The 17424-nt window shown below is 40.7% G+C and overlaps 1 long non-coding RNA gene across 3 annotated transcripts in view; it reads right to left on the bottom strand.

The window, feature by feature from the left end:
* LOC133252551 (uncharacterized) overlaps positions 1–16141 on the bottom strand; it is a 39533-nt gene extending 23392 nt beyond the window's left edge. For 2 of the 3 annotated variants that reach the window (XR_009737970.1, XR_009737969.1), the window contains exons 1-3: positions 15603–16141; positions 14623–14856; positions 13338–13446 (exon numbers count right to left, since the gene is read on the bottom strand). This is a non-coding gene — a long non-coding RNA (uncharacterized LOC133252551). The remainder of the gene's footprint in view (positions 1–13337; positions 13447–14622; positions 14857–15602) is intronic. The other variant, XR_009737968.1, reaches the window with a different exon arrangement.
* Between the last annotated feature and the right edge of the window lie 1283 nt (positions 16142–17424).

Below are 17424 nucleotides of genomic sequence, written 5' to 3'. Positions count from 1 at the left end.
GAACAAGTGCCAGGGCAGGAAAACCTAAAGTTTAATTGACAATTACTGCAAGCTTAGTGTGCACAATGCTGAGCGTTAAAAAAACTGTAGGTGACTTAGTAATTGGTAGCCCCTCATGCTGTTGTCCCTGGAGAAGGGAAAGGCTACCCACTCCAGTATTCTTGCCTGGAGAATCCCCATGGACAGAGGAGCTTGGCAGACTTCAGTCCATGGGGTTGCAGAGTCAGACACGACTGAGCGACTAAGCACATGCTTTTGTAGAGCTTCCTAGGTGACTCTAGTAGTAAAGAACCCACTTGCTAATGCAGGAGACATGAGACTTGGGTTTGATCCCTGGGTGGGGAAGAACCCCTGGAGGAGGGCATGGCAACCCACTCCAATATTCTTGCCTGGAGAATCCCCTGATCAAAGGAGCCTGGCGGGCTGTAGTCCATAGGGTCTCAAAGAGATGGACATGACTGAAGCAACTTAGTAAGCATGCAGGCTTTGGTAAAATTTACCTCCAGAAACTCAACCATGTTCTCATAATGAATATTGAGGAAAATCTCTTACTTCTGACAGGGGTGGGAAAAAGTAACCTGTTTGAAATATATCAGAGCATATTTCTTAAGGCCTGCTCTTAGGAGAAACTAGTTGGCTAGAGCCTAACATGCTGAGATGTTATAAGGGAAATGTCCAACTGCAGTCAACATTAGCCTCCTACATGAGAAAGAAAGTATTCAACACTGGCACATTCTAGCCATTCTGTGTTACGTAAGAGGGGAGAAAAGCCTGAGAAACAGTTGTGAAGTTCACAATCCAGAGACATAGGTTCACTACAAGACTAAGACCTAATCATAGGATTATAAAATTCTTCTTTCCCCACACCATGCCATGACTTTACTAAACGCCTATTTATAGCAGTTCCTTTCACACAGTATGTTGTGTCCAACTATTAAGAAAAAAATTACAAGGCATACTAAAAAGAAAAAAAAAAAAACACAATATGAAGAGACAGATCAAAAATCAGAAGCAGGCATGGCAGGGGGATTGAACCTATCAGTCCAGAAACTTAAAACTGTTTTGATTAACATGTTAAGGGCTGCAATGGATAAAGTAGATACCATGCAAGAACAGAGGGACAATGTAAGCTGAGAGATGGAAATTCTAAGAAAAAACAAAAACAATTTCTAGACATTAAAAATATTGCAACCAAAATAAAAATTCCTTTGATTGGCTTATTCTAGACTGGAAATGGGTGAAGGAAGAATCCCTGGGCTAGAGGATATATCTATAGAAGCTTTTAAAACTATTGAACACAAAGACTGAAGAAAATAGAACAGAATATCCAAGGACTGTGGGATAACTACAAAAGACGTACCATATATATATAATGGGAATACCAGAAGGAAAAGAGAGAAAGTAACAGAAGAAACATGTGAAACAATATTGACCAAGAATTTCTACATATTGTTGTAACAAAATAATCCATAAATCCAGAAAGCTCAGAGAACAGTAAGCAGGATACATGCCAAAATACCCACACCCAGGCATCTCATTTTCAACCACAGAAGTCAGAGAAAAAACTCCTGACAGAAGTATGAGGGGTAAACAAACCTATAAAGAAACAAAGATAAGAATTATACCTTCCTTCATCTCACAAATCATGCAAGCAAGAAGAGAGTAGAATGAAATATCTAGTGTGGAGAGTAAAAACCACAACTACAGAATTCTGTACCCTGAACAGTTACCCTTGAAAAGTGAAGGTAAAATAAAGACTTGTTCAGACAAACAAATTGGAAGGAATTTGTTACCAATAAACCTACCTTACAAGAAATGCTTTAAAATGCTTTTTTATAGGGAAAGAAATTAATATGTCATAAACTCAAATCTTAAAGAGAAAATAATGTAAATAAAGTAAAAACTTTTATTTTTCTACTTAATTGATCTAACAAATAATGTGGGCTTCCCCGGTGGTAAAGAATAAGAAAAAGTGGTGAGGTGGTAAAGAATCTGGCTTCAGTGCACTAGAACACCTGTAATGCAGGCGACAAAATGATCCCTGGGTCGGGAAGATCCCCTGGAGAAGGAAATGGCAAATCACCCCAGTATAAAAACATTTATTTTTCTACTTAATTGATCTAGCAAATAATAGTTTGAAAATAACAATAGCAACAATGTATGTTTACATATGTGTGTGTATATATATATATATATATATATATATATATATATATATGTGTGTGTGTGTGTAAAATTTGTGTGTGAAATGAATATAAGAGATAAGAGAAGGACTTATTTTTATAATGTACTAACACTACCTGTGAACAGATAGAGTTATTTGATGGACTTCAGTTAGTTGTAGTTCCCAGGTGGCACTAGTGATAAAGAATGCCTGCCAATGCAAGAGATGAAAGTCGTGGGTTGGATCCCTGGGTTGGGAAGATCCCCTGAAGGAGGAAACAGCAACCCACTCCAGTATTCTTGCCTGGAGAATCCCCTGGACAGAGGGGCCTGATGGGCTACCGTCGATAGGGTCGCAAAGAGTCAGACACAACTAAAGTGATTTAGCACTGCTGCTGCTGCTGCTAAGGCACCTCAGTCGTGTCTGACTCTGTGTGACCCCATAGATGGCAGCCCATGAGGCTCCCCCATCCCTGGGATTCTCCAGGCAAGAACACTGGAGTGGGTTGCCATTTCCTTCTCCAAGTATATCGCAAATTCTAGGGCAACCACTAAAGAAAAAAAAAGGAGTTAAAAATAGAAATATAATATGCTAAAAAAGAGAATGAATCAAATAAAAGTCTTAACTAAAGCCATAAGAGGCAGAAAAAGAATGGAAAACAAAAATAAGAAAATACAAAAGTGACAAATAGAAAATAGTAACAGACATGGTGAATAATGGGTTTCCCCAGTGGCTCAGTGGTAAAGAATCTGCCTGCAATGCAGGAGATGCAGATTTGGGTTCAGTCCCTGGGTTGGGAAGATCCCCTGGAGGAGGACATGACAACCCACTCCAGTGTTCTTGCCGGGAAAATCCTATGGACAGAGGAGCCTGGTGGGCTCCAGACCATAGGCTTGCAAAGAGTCAGACATGACTGAAGCAACTGAGCACACACATGGTGGATAATAATCCAACTATATAACCATCACTTTGAATGTCAATGGTCTAAATATATCAATTAAAAGATAAGGATTGTGAGTGAATCAATAAGAAAGACTCAATTATATATTGTCTACAAGAAAAATCACTTTAAATAGAAAGACACAAGCAGATCAAAAACAAATGGATGGAGAAAAACACACCATGGTAACACTAGTCAAAAGAAAATAGGAATAGCCATCTTAATTTTAGGTAGGGCAGACTTCAGAGCCTGGAGCATTATTAAAAATAAAGAAGGGAAACACATCATGATAACAAAGAATCAATTCTCCAAGAAGACATAACAGTCTTTAATATGCATGTGTCTAACAACAGAGCATCAAACTACATGAGGCAACACCTAATAGAATTGCAAGGAGAAATAGATTGATCTACTATCATAGAGACATCAATACCCATCTATCAGAAATGGACAGGCAGAAAATCAGTAATGACATGGTTGAGCTCAATAAGCCCATCAGTCAACTGGGCATAATTAAAATCTGTAGACTATCTCACTCAACAAAGGTGAAATACACTTTCTTCTTGAGCTCACATGGAACATTCACCAAAACAGATTACATTCTGGGCCATAAAACACACCTAACAAAATAAAGAATAGAAATCATACAACATCTGCTCTCAGATCCAGTGGAATTAAACCAGAAATCAGCACAGAAAGTTAACTGGAAAAGCCCAAAATATGTGGATAACAAACAACACACTTCTAAGTAACACATAGATCAAAGAAGAAATCTCAAGAGAAATTAAAACATTTTGAACTAAATGAAAATACAATTTATCAAAATTTGTGGAAAGAAATTGAAGAAGGCACAAATGAATGGAAAGATATTCTGTGCTCACGAATTGGAAGATATTGTGGTTAAATGTTCAATATGCCCAAAGTGATCTACAAGAAAGCACGCTACATTCAGTGCAATCCTATCAGAATCCCAAGGACATATTTCAAGAAACAGAAAACACATTCCCAAAACTTGTGTGGAACCATATAAGACCCCAAATAGCCAAAGCAATTTTGAGGAAGAAGAATATAGCTGGAGGCACTCATTTCCTGATTTCAAGTTATATTACAAAGCTATAGGAATTAAAGCACGTTGGTATTGGCATAAAATAGACACAAATTTCAATGGAAGAGAATAGAGAGCTCAGAAAAAAAAAACACACATGGGTATCAATTGACGACTAAGAGGCCAAGAATACACAATAGGGGAAGGATAGTTTCTTCAATTTTGGACAGCTACATGCAAAAGAATGAAAGTGGACCACTATCTCATACCATTAACAAAGATAAACTCTAAATAAAGGACTTGAACATCAGACTTGAAACCATAAAACTCCTGGGAGAAAATACGGGTAAATTTCCTGACATCAACCTTTGCAATAATTTTTTAATTTGACACCAAGAGCAAAGCCATCGCTGGCACTCTCTTTGAGGACTTGCATCTCTATCTTTGTCTTCTTGTAGCCACCGAAGGTAAACTTTTGAATCACAATTCTTTCCCAATCCTAATCAAGCTCCCACATTGAAAGTGTTGCCTTAAATCAGACTCTAAAACTCCATAAATATTCTAATTTTTCCCTCTGCCCTCTGAAAAGCACTAGAATTCTGTCAAGCAAGACTGCTTAGCCCACAGTTTATGCTTTCTACAAAAAGGTGAGAATACTTTCAGGATGCTTGGGCAAATATGTTTCATGGCCAACAAGCTTACTAGTGCCTCAAGCAATACTGAGCTTGAGAAATTGGAGTTGCACTCATTAGCAGAGGTATAGGGTCCAGAGTGGCAATCACACAAGTATTTGTACTATAAATATTACCTTTAGCATGGGAAAGATAAACTCAGGTTTGTCTTATTAAGAGGTTGTTTTGATGATATTTTCAAGGAGCCATCATAGTACGTTTGATTGAGTTTGTAAATGAACCAAAGAGACCTCAGGCAGCATATTCAGGTTAGAGAGTGTGTTTTGGCATAGCACAGCATTCCTGTGAACTGCTAAAGCACCTAACACTTTGCAAAGAATAACAGAGAGGTAAAGCTTTCCATGGAGATCAAATTATAAAGGCCTGATACTTAAAGTTTCTATTTAATGCAAGAACATTAGGAAAGTCTGGACAGATCCACAGAAAAGATATTAACGATTCATAGCAGCTAAGGAGCTACAAATAGTTCTTTAAAACGAGACTGTTTAGCCCACATTTTATGCTTTCTTCAAAAAGGTGGAAAGAGTACTCTCAGCATGTCTGGACAAATTTATTTCATGGCCAGTGAACTTTCTAATGCCTCAAGCACACTGACCTTGAGAAATTGAAATTACATTCATTAGAAAAGGTATAGACTCCAGAATTTCTAACCATTGCCATCACTATCATCAACAATGCCTCATCGTCATCCTAAAGTCATATCAGGATAAAACAGTGCAGTGGCTAAGGATGGAGGATTAGGATGGAGGGACTGTATTTGACACGTGAGATGGATATGAATCATTGGGGAATAGGAGGTGGACTGTAGTTGGATGAATAATGACCCACCAAATTTGTCATCCTAATTCTCAGAGCCTGTGAATGTTACTTTATAGGGCGAAAAGGGCTTTGAAGATATAACTGTTAGTATTGAGATGGGAAGATTATCCTATATTGCCTAGTTGGCCTGATGAATTACAATATCTTTATGAGGGACATCGGAGAAGTCAGACAGATTATTAGAGTTCAGAGTCAGAAAGTTCAGATTATCAGAAAGTTCAGAGTAAGAGAAGGTGAAATGATGATGGAAGCAGAGAGGGGAAGGATGCCCTTTGAAGATAGAAGAAGGGGGTCATATTCAGGGAATACAAAAGTAGCTCACCTTAGAGCATCCAGAAAAAAGCAGCCATGTTGACACTTGAATATTAGCCCAGGGAAACTGATTTTGGACTTCCGACTTCCAGAACTGTAAGAGATAAATCTGGAGTGGTTTAAACCACTAAATTTGTGGCAATTAGTTACAGCAGCCAGAGGAAGCTAATACAGAGACATTATACACAGTTCCACTAACTAAATTCAGATACTACATTCATTTTTGACTTCTAATACTTCTAGGGTTGCATAACAAATTATTATACATGTGAAGTCTTAACACACATGTATTATCTGTTTTCATAGATCAGGAGTTCAGGCATGTCTTAGCTGGGTCCTATGTGTTGGCTGGGGGTCTCGTCTGTGGATTGAGATCCTCTTCCAGCTCCTGTGGTTGTTGGTAGAATTCATTTTCTTGCAGCTGTAGATCTCATGATGTCTTGGAAATTGTCTGTTTCTTCCATTTGACTCCTAGAGACTCTCTTTTAAATGACTCATCTGATTAAGTCAGGCCCATTCAGGATAATCTTTCTTTTGATTAATTAAAAGTCAACTAATTCAGAACTTCAATTAATCTTCAGAATTTTCTCAACTTTGCCAGGTAATATAACCTAATTATAGGACTGATATCTCATTCTATTCGCAGATCCTGCTTAAGCTCAAGTGGGGGGTATCATATAGTGTACATAAGGCAGTGAGAATATTGGGGGCTCACTTAGAATTCTTTCTAACACAGACACATAAAATGTCATTTTTAAGACATTTTAGATGACATAAAATCTTATATTCCTAAATTAAAATTCTCATACTTCTAGGATTTACAGAAAATCTAATCCTAGCAATTGAGGAAGTTATTTTTGTAGATAAATATGTTTAGTGTATGTGTAGATACACAAAATACAAATAAAATTTTACATCTGTCTATATATATTCTTTGGCAGGTCAGGAAGCAATAGTTAGAACTGGACATGGAACAACAGACTGGTTCCAAATAGGAAAAGGAGTACGTCAAGGCTGTATATTGTCACCCTGTTTATTTAACTTATATGCAGAGTACATCATGAGAAACGCTGGACTGGAAGAAACACAAGCTGGAATCAAGATTGCTGGGAGAAATATCAATAACTTAGATATGCAGATGACACCACCCTTATGGCAGAAAGTGAAGAGGAACTAAAAAGCCTCTTGGTGAAAGTGAAAGTAGAGAGTGAAAAAGTTGGCTTAAAGCTCAACGTTCAGAAAACAAAGATCATGGCATCTGGTCCCATCACTTCATGGGAAATAGATGGGGAAACAGTGGAAACAGTGTCAGACTTTATTTTTCTGGGCTCCAAAATCACTACAGATGGTGACTGCAGCCATGAAATTAAAAGACGCTTGCTCCTTGGAAGGAAAGTTATGACCAACCTAGATAGCATATTCAAAAGCAGAGACGTTACTTTGCCAACAAAGGTCCATCTTGTCAAGGCTATGGTTTTTCCTGTGGTCATGTATGGATGTGAGAGTTGGACTGTGAAGAAGGCTGAGCACCAAAGAATTGAAGCTTTTGAACTGTGGTGTTGGAGAAGACTCTTGAGAGTCCCTTGGACTGCAAGGAGATCCAACCAGTCCATTCTGAAGGAGATCAGCCCTGGGATTTCTTTGGAAGGAATGATGCGAAAGCTGAAACTCCAATACTTTGGCCACCTCATGTGAACAGCTGACTCATTGGAAAAGACTCTGATGCTGGGAGGGATTGGGGGCAAGAGGAGAAGGGGACGACAGAGGATGAGATGGCTGGATGGCATCACTGACTCGATGGATGTGAGTCTGAGTGAACTCTGGGAGTTGGTGATGGACAGGGAGGCCTGGCGTGCTGCGATTCACGGGGTTGCAAAGAGTCAGACACGACTGAGCAACTGATCTGATCTGATCTGAAGAATCTTAGTCCAACAAATCAAATTATGAAACAAGCAACCCACTGGAGGCCTAGGCTCAAAGTTCAGATCTCAACAATTCTTGCTTAAAGTTCTACCCACTATACCATGATATAATCAGTATTTGATTATCAGGAAACACATTATAAACTCAGAATTCAGATTTATATGGTGTTGACGTCAATAATTTCCAGCAGGAGACTATAATACAAGTCCTCATAAATGCTGGTGTTTTCCCTTCACGCCCCAAGGGAAGCTTTAATCATCCAACATTATCAAGTAAGTGCTAACACTGTGTTCTTATTGCCTTTTTGTAGGTGTAAGAAGTTGACATGGCCTCATTATTCAATGCACACACACTATTTATGAGGTTCATGTCCTTACCATTTAATCATGGAGCCCAATAATTTATTATTCATTTAGGACAATTAATAGTTTTGTTGACAAATCACTTTGAAGCTGTAATTTGGCATTCCTGATTAAATCATGGCCAGTAGCCTCATGAAACTAATCAGGAAGAAATAAGAAAAGGGGAGGGAGAGAGACAGACAGACAGAAGCAGAGAGGGAGAAAAGGCAGGCAGGGAGATAGGACTTGTATCTTTATTTTTCAGTCTTTTTAGTCATAATATTTTCTGGTAGAAGCCAGCCTGTCAGTACAGATCAAGTTTTTATTCAATATGCAGACCCTCTAGTCATAGTAGGGATCTAGGAGGATTAGAATTTTCTCTAACATCCCGTATTGCTTCTATTTTTCTCTCCTCATTTGTCTTTTCCTGGAAATCAGAATTTCTACTGCAACTCTACGAAACTCTAGGACAGAAGCTGGGGGCTGTGGCTTCTGGTTTCAACTCTGCCTCTAACAGCTTATGTGATCTTGGCAAATTATTGTTGGCCTTGGTTTTGCATCTGAGAAATATCAGAAGATTTTCAAACTCCATCTAGTTCTAAAATTGTATGATTCTCAATTGAACTGAATCCAAGTGAAATTCAGTATCTATTTAGTGAAACATTATTTTGTATCACAATTTTGGTATTACTACTTTTATTGCTTTTTAATAGCTTGGAGGCAACTCATATGAACTATAACAGCAAAGTAGAAATGAAATTGGGAGCAGAAATAATGATAAAACTGCCATCTAATGAGCACTTAGTATGTGTCTGGTGCCATGATAAGTGCTTTAAACACTTTATTTACTCCTCAGGACAATATTCTGATAGGATTATTACCTCTACTTTACAAATGGAGAACTAAAGTCGTCTTAGAATGGTTAGGTGAGCTCCCCAAGCTTGCATTGCTAAGCTAGTCAGCAGCAGAGCTCAAATTTGAATCTATACCACTAGAGTCTAAAGACTGTGTTTTTGAGGTTTAAGCTCTTCCAATATCACCTGCTCCATTCACGTGCATTATGGCCAATCAAACCCAACATTGTTAGACAGTGAGGTTACCCAGAGTAGGCAGCATATGCTGTTGTTCACACTCTCCTTCCCACACCCTTTGGAGCACACCAGTGGGAGACTGAATGGCTTGCAAGTGTGGGCTCATTCCTTCCTGCTTTCAAAAACTCCAGAGGGTCTCTGTTTCTCTTGTCAGCATCACCATGGCTTTAAGAATCAGGGAAGTTCAAAGGCAGATCTTCCTCTGGAAAAATCTGGAAGACTGCACTACTGCAGTCCAAACTACTTGCCCTTACTAATGTACAATTGCTGGCAGGAAGTGACCTTTCTTTCCCATTTTAAAAGAAATTATTATAGAATTAATACGTGACATAAAATTTAAGGCTGATTAAAAGGGTAAAAGTAAAAAGTTAGAGCCCCTAGAATGTGATACTTGGATGAACATGAGAAATCACCCTGATCCTAGGAAAGAGTGAAGGCAAAAGGAGAATTCTCAGACAGCAGAGGATGAGATGGTGAGACAGCATCACTGATGCAATGGACATGAATTTGGGCATACTCCACGAGATAGTGAAGTACAAGGAAGCCTGGTGTGCTGCAGTTCATGGGGTCTCCAAGAGTTGGACATGACTTGGCGACTGAACAACAACAAAAATATGTTGGTGAGTTTGTACAAGTCACTCAGTTCCTCAGTTTAGTAGGAATAGAACTGGTGCCTAGTTCCCTGACTCTCCTGCTTTGGGGCTTTTGCTACTGCTGGGCAGTTCTGATTAAAGAAAGAACACAATATACACAAGAAGAGAATGCCAGGGAAGGACCAAGGTAGAGATTGAAAGAATCAGACATTGTAACTGCAAGCCAAGGAGTGCCAGAGAGTGACTCACAATATATGTTGTCCCCTTCTTTCCGTCCTAAGGGAAGACCAGCCTCCAGCTGAGTATCTCTTGCCTCCTAGTTGCCCCCAACTTTCTGGGGGAAATATGAGATGGGGAGAAGCTCAGAGGCATTTTTTAAAGTCTCATTCATAGCTTGACCAGATGTAGTAATGCTCTGACATCAAAGAGTTAGACATCCTTTGCAGCTGAAGAACTTTGGGGAGGTAGAGACCTCTATTACCTGGAAAAGCTCCCAAGAGCCTCCAAAGGCTGCAAACTTGATTTCTACGATTCCCAGGTCAGCCCTAGTGAATCCTTTCTGATATTTTTGTTTGTTTCTTCCCAACTAGCTCACTCTCTGCCTATTCTCTCTGAACATCCCTTCCCAAACACCAGGGAGACAAAATAATACAGATGCAAGAACTGATTCAGAACTGGAGTTTAGGCTCCCTCAAAGACAATATGTAGCGTGTATGTAAGTGCTGGTGAAGGTGGTGTGCAGAGGGGCGCAGCTCTGGGAGCAGGTGTGGGGTTTGTTCTCTGGCACTGGATGGCACAGGGTTTTCCAGTAGCCTCTGGGGAAAAGGGTTTTTTTCAGCTTGTTAGCATCCCTGTTCTTTATGGGTGCTGGTGGAGGGAATCCCCACTGGCCTCGTGCTGGACTGGCTTGGCCAAGCCTGTGTGCTTCACGTTCACTGTAAGAAGTAGGAGAGAGCCTGAGCAGAGTCCCTCGGTGGGAATTATAATTCTTCTATCCTCCCTAGAGAATATTTCTGGGGTCATTAAAGGACTCCCCATTGCTTTCAGCCTCTCCCTTCCAGGGTGGGTATGGAGGAAGTTAACCGGAACAGCAACCTCAGTTGTTATTCCATGTTCGGCAGCTCAGTCATGTCCAACTCTTTGTGACCCCATGGACTGCAGCATGCCAGGCTTCCCTGTTCTTCACCAACTCCATGAGTTTGCTCAAACTCACATCCATTGAGTTGGTGATGCCATCCAACCATCTCATCCTCTTTCATCCCCTTCTCCTCCTGCCTTCAATCTTTCCAAGGATTGGGGTCTTTTCTAATGAGTAGGCTCTTTGCATGAGGTGGCCAAAGTATTGGAGCTTCAGCTCCAATATTCTTTCCAATGAATATTCAGAATTGATTTCCTTTTGGATTGACTGGTTTCATCTCCTTGCAGTCCAAGGGACTCTCAAGAGTCTTCTCTAATACCAGCAGCATCAGAGCAGCTCCTATTCTACCCTCTGCAGAGAGCCTGGCTCTGTGCTCAATGTGGGGCTTCCAGCCCATCTCCCCACGGGTGAAATGACCTGAAGCCTGAAGAACAAGATGGTGACATTCATCTTCTTGTCCTTTTTCCCTTCTCTAATACAAAATAGTCTTCAGAAACTCTAGCTGTGAGATAGGCACCAAAATCCCACTCAGGCAGGCCGTGAATGTGAGCTGGCTGCTTCCAGAACCATTCCACACTCCTCCAGTCCCTTCCTGCTACTCTTTCTGTGCTAAGCTGGCTCCCTCTCTCCTCTGCTTTCCAGTTAGCCTCTGACCTCTCAAGTCGCCTACCCTGGTTGCTCTGACCTTTTCTTTTTTTCTGCAAAAGAGTACCTCCCTGTCCCTAAATCTTCATCAGTAAACACTCCCCATGGCACCCCTCAGTCTGTACTTAGGAAGAAAATAACTGGGAGATAAGCTGAAATAAAGAACAGTAGACAGTTTCTAGTGAGCTTGACTGGCTATGCTTCCTTGAGTATGTATACCTTAAAATACTAGTATCTTGATGTAGTGAATTAAATGCTTGTACTTGCATGCTAAGTCACTTCAGTCATGTCTGACTGTTTGTGATCCCATGGACTATAGCCCATCAGGCTCCTTTGTTTATGGGATTCTCCCAATGGGACTACTGAATGGGCAAGAATACAGGAGTGGGTAGCTATTTCCTTCTCCAGGGGATCTTCCTGACCCAGGGATCAAACCCACCTCTCTTATGTATGTCTCCTGCAGAAGAGTTCTTTACCCTTAGTGCCACCTGGGAAGCCCCAGTGATTTAAATGGTTCCCTTCAAATATATACCCATACCCTAACCCCTGGAGCTTGTGAATATGACCTTATTTAGAAAAATGATCTTGGCATATGAATTAATTAAGGGTTTTGGAATGAGATTATCCTGGATTTATCCTGGTGCTCCCTAATCCACTGACAAGTGTCCTTAGAAGAGAAGAAACATACGCAAAGGAGCACAAGACCACGTGAAGACAGAGACTGACGGGGCAGAGACTGGAGTTTACAGTCACAAGCCAAGGGTCTCCTGGAGCCACCAGAACCTTCCTAAACATAACCACGCTTAGCAGGTTTTTGCATAAGTCTTCCTGCAAGTTGCTGAGCAAATATCAGCTTACGTGTGCTTATTCTTTTGTTTAACACAAGTGGGATTATATTATTCTGTCTTGCCTCTTGTCTTTTCCACTTAGTATATCATGGATATATTACACATTGGCCATAAAAGGATTTGCTCACCTTTTGATGGCTGTAATATTCTCATTGTATGGCTCTATCACAATTTGACTATTCTCTATGGAAGAACGTTTAGCTTATTTCTGGAGTTCTGCTCTTTTAAATAATGGTACGATCATAGCAGTATACATATATCTTTGTGGTTTTGGCAACATTTTTTAGAAATGGAAGAAATTTTTTAGAGTAGGTCAAAGGGCATGTCACCCAGTTAGCTTCCAGAAGGATTGCACCCAGTTTTACTTTCACAGGATTTGAGAGGACCCAATTCCCAGGTCACTGACCATACCAGGTACAATCAGCAATTTTAACTGATACTGGCCTGTATTTTTCATATTTTTCATGTTATTGGGTGGGGATAGGGAGAAAAATATTCCATGCCTGGGAATTATGACCTAAAACTCAAATAAAAATTCTAATTAATGTTATTTCTTCCACCTGAGGGAAAATAGCCTCCCCAGACAGATTATATTGTAGCTTTATTCTCTCAACCCTGACATGTACTGTTGGGTTAACCCCAGCTGTTCCTCATCACCTTTCAGGGGATTCTCACCGTGATCTGAAAAATATTTTGACTTTTCAAATCCTGATATGATGACTTGAATGGATTTCATGCTACTCCATTAATCTTATGCCAGAGAAACTTGTCTGTAGCACATCGTACCTGAGGTCTCTGTTCCAGTTGGCTCAGATTTTATTTAGGGCTTGTTTGACGTTGATTGACAACATTCCAGGAAATAAAGATGCAAACTTGATATCCTCAACCAGACTGCCTGCCAGAGAAACACAGGCTGCTGTATTTCTTTGGGATAAATTGCCTCCTATTAACCCTGATTTTGTGTTTGTGCACTTAAGGCTTCTCAGTTGCACAGCAGCAGATCCAGGTCCTGAAACCTCCTTTTTAAGCTAATTCCTGATTCCCAGGCATGTCACATGGAAAGAATATGTTGGAGTGCCCCACATAATCTCTGTCTTATTGCAGTTTAGTCACTCCTGTTTGCAGAGCTTTGTGACTGACACCCAAGGCAGCAGATCTGAGGTTCTGCAAACCCACCGTTCTCCTTGCTCCTTGCCAGGAGTGCTGTAGCCCAAGATCCCACCAGCTGCCATGCTCTGTGGTGATTTTCTCTCTGCATGGCTGTTCCCCAGCACCCTTGCCAATTGGCTGCCTGTCGGCACTGTGAGATGTGCATGTTCCTGTGCTCTGCCCTCCTTTCCCATCTCTTGACGTTTTGCTGTCATCTAGAGATGGAGAGAGAGGATGCTCTGGATATCCCACCTCTCTTCCCCATGGTGGGGGTGGGGGTATGCTGCTGGCTGTTTCTTAGAAATGGACTTTAACTTAGCTTTCTAAGAACCAGTTAAGAATATCACACTATGTGTATTTTACCCAGTAAAACAGCCCCAAACAAAGAGAAAAACAAATTAAAAGCTGAGTGTGTGTGTGTTAGTCATGCAGTCATGTCCGACTCTTTGCGACACCATAGACTGTAGCCCACCAGTCTCCTCTGTCGATGGAATTCTCCAGGCAAGAATACTGGAGAACCCCTTTCTCCAGGGGATCTTCCTGACCCAGGGATTGAACCCGTGTCTCCTGCTTTAGAAGCACAGTCTTAATCACTTGATGGCCAGAATGTCCCATTATTTTGCTTCCAAAAAAGCCACCAAAATAAGATATTTGATCTGTCTGCTCCTTTGCATTATTATGTGTCTTAATAGAAAAACACGAGGGTAATCAGGCCTCGCCATGACATGCCTTCCTTGATGTCTAGGGTGCTGGTTAGCTAAGCTAATGAGGTACCATACTGTTGGTACTGGGGATATTAAGCATAGTAGATTTCACTGGGGCAGCACGTGGTGAAATCATGAATTTGAGCTTCTGAAACTTTTGTCTCTTGATTACAGTAGAGTCATGGATATTTTCTCCTCTGGATCCCCTCTAAGCTCACCTTTGGTATCACTACATAGTATCAGATCACATGAAGTCAGGTGGGAGGCATGTGAACACAGTGCATTGCCAGACCTTTCGTTCTTCTTAGCCTTACTACTTCCTCTCTGGAGTTTCAGGGAAGGCTGCCTTCTACCTCTGATTTCCCCTTCTTAGCAGCTCTGCAGCACCTCACAACTGAGAATAAACAGCAGACCATATCTTTTTCATACCGCAGCTCAGGTATGAAAGGAACCTGAAAAACAGGTGAAAGAAGTAAGAAGTGTGCCAAAAATTGGATAGAGGTCAAAGATGGAAGTGAAAAGAATCACGAAAAAGGATTTTGATCCTGGCAATGTGGCCTGATTGCAGTACCTTCTTCTGTACTGTATTAGAGATGCATTAGCAGCTGAATCACCATGTCCTTGGCCTACTGGTGTCTGGAAATCATTTTAAATACCATTTAGTAGCATTTAGGTTATTTTATGATAACATGGTACCCACTGAAAAGATTATTAAACTCGTATGTGCAGTGGCCTGGGGAAAAAAAATAATAAACCTTATCTCTTTGAATGATAATTCCCACAATTGCCCCTTCAGCAATTATTCATTTAAAAGCCCTTCTGCCTACATTAGACCCTGAGATAAATTGGCATGTGCTAATGCAGGGTTCTGCTATGGGTTTCTCCTTTAGGAGTTCAGGCTGTCATTACCTACCAACTGATGCTCAGAATCCTCTACCCCATTCCCTTTAGCTTGTTGTCACTGTTATGTTGTTTACTCTGAGCCAAAGTCATTTCTTTTCTATTCCACGTACCTATCGCTCCTTTGACAATGGGTTTCCAGGGCAATATTGCAAGTAATAAGCCCGTGGTCAGAGCTCTCTTGCTTGCCTCCCCAGATAATACCTCATTAGGAAATAGATCTCAGCCTTTCACTATAGAATGGGGGGATTTTGTAAAAAGCATCACTTTTCATGGCTCACAGAAGCCCATAACTCACTGGAGGGAGATAATGCTGTCAAGTGAATCCTCAGCTTCTCTGTGGATACCTGAAAGATGAAGCAGGTTAGCCGTGTGCTAGGTGACTTGGTGTGCCTTGGGAGAGTCCACACTGATCATCTCTCCCCAAGGCCAGATTTGGTGACTTGTGTGTGTTAGTCACCCAGTTGTATCCAACTCTTTGTGACACCACAGACTGTAGCCCACCAGGCTCCTCTGTCGATGGAATTCTCCAGGCAAGAATACTGGAGTGAGTTACCATTCCCTTCTCCAGTTGGTGACTCAGGGTAGCCTGTAATTGGCTGGGAAAATTGGGAAACACTACAAATCAGAATTTCCTTCCTCCATCCTTTCCTTTCTGTTTTCCTGCTTTTCCCAGAGCTGATGATTAAACATTTGCCACACCCAGCCACCTCAACAGACTCTCCAGAGTGAAACAATTCCCCAGACACAGCTGGGCAGAAACCAAGACTTGTTCACTGCTGGAGGCTCACTGTGAAAGTGGGCTGCCGGTTCTCTTCCCTGGGTAGCAGCACCAACTCTCTCCTGGCTTATTATTTCTGGCCAACTTATTCAGCCCAGTACCTATACCTTTAGCTTCTCACATATTCATCTGAATTATAACCAAGAAATTTCTGCAATGAAAGTACCATGAGCCTGATTGTACTTGGTTTTGAAAAGGAAAATAAAAAAAAACTTCTTCTCAATGATTTAATTATGAAAGATGTTGAGAAGTTTGGAGCACAGTTGAAGGTTTTGAGAGCAAGAGAACGGGAAAGGATTGCTTCTATTATTACATCCATTGTTTTCCTAAAACACGGTAAGCAGGACAAGTCCCAACATCTGTTTTAAATTCCTTTAACGTAAGCCTTTAATTACTAGTGAATCAAAATTTTATTATTTAAACTCTTATCTTTACTCTAATGTACAAGAGAAAGATTTTGATGGAGGATGAAACATATGGAGGAAAAAGGGTTTGTGAGCATGGAGCTCCCAAATAAAACATTTCCCACTTTATTTTCTCATCATAATTCCTAGAACTACCCTAGACTATATTAGTATTGTCTGACTAATATTTTAATTACACTGTTGTACTTAAGTAGCATGAAGAGTACAAATGAAAAGTAAAGTTTACTCCCCATCCTACTGTTCATAATTAATGGCAAAATTTTGTTGTGTACCTTTCCAATCAAAAATGGAATATTTGAATGCTAAATAGACTGTTGCATTTGTTGATTAAATATTCATTACAAGCCCACAATAGTTTCAAAGAATGTTTTTCCAAGTATGCTTTTACTCAGACATACAGACATCAAACAATGTTCATTAATATTAAAAACCTGGCTAGTTTGCTGCATTAATTACAAAAGCCTGTGGTTTTGCTGCTTTCCCTTTGGAATTTTTTTTTTTTCTTTCAAAGTAACCTGAATACAGTAGAGGAAATGCATGGGAAGTGAGAGTCCAGAGCTGACTTAGCTTCTCTTGGCAGGATTTTTTGCCCTGAAAGATACAGGATACCAGAAGAGTGTACGCTGCCTGCCTCCCAGGTCCTCCTACACCACTGGACTCATAAGACCAAACACCACCACCTCTCCTCCTCTCAGTAGAGTCATAACTACCAAGAACCTCACAAAATGTTCATAATGGCAGCCACCGGATATCTCCTCTCCAGTAATACTAATGGCGTGTCCTCAAACGCTCACTCCTCCTCTCTCCCACTGTTTCATTTATTGGACCACAAGAGCTATGTTGCCAGGGCATCTGCTTCAGGGCCTCCCACTTCCGTCTCCCAGGGCCCTGAAGCTTGAGATTCTTCCAGGTGA

This window comes from Bos javanicus, chromosome 8 (assembly GCF_032452875.1).
Source record: "Bos javanicus breed banteng chromosome 8, ARS-OSU_banteng_1.0, whole genome shotgun sequence".
NCBI classification, from domain to species: domain Eukaryota; kingdom Metazoa; phylum Chordata; class Mammalia; order Artiodactyla; family Bovidae; genus Bos; species Bos javanicus.
This window is presented reverse-complemented; position numbering and strand designations above follow the sequence as displayed.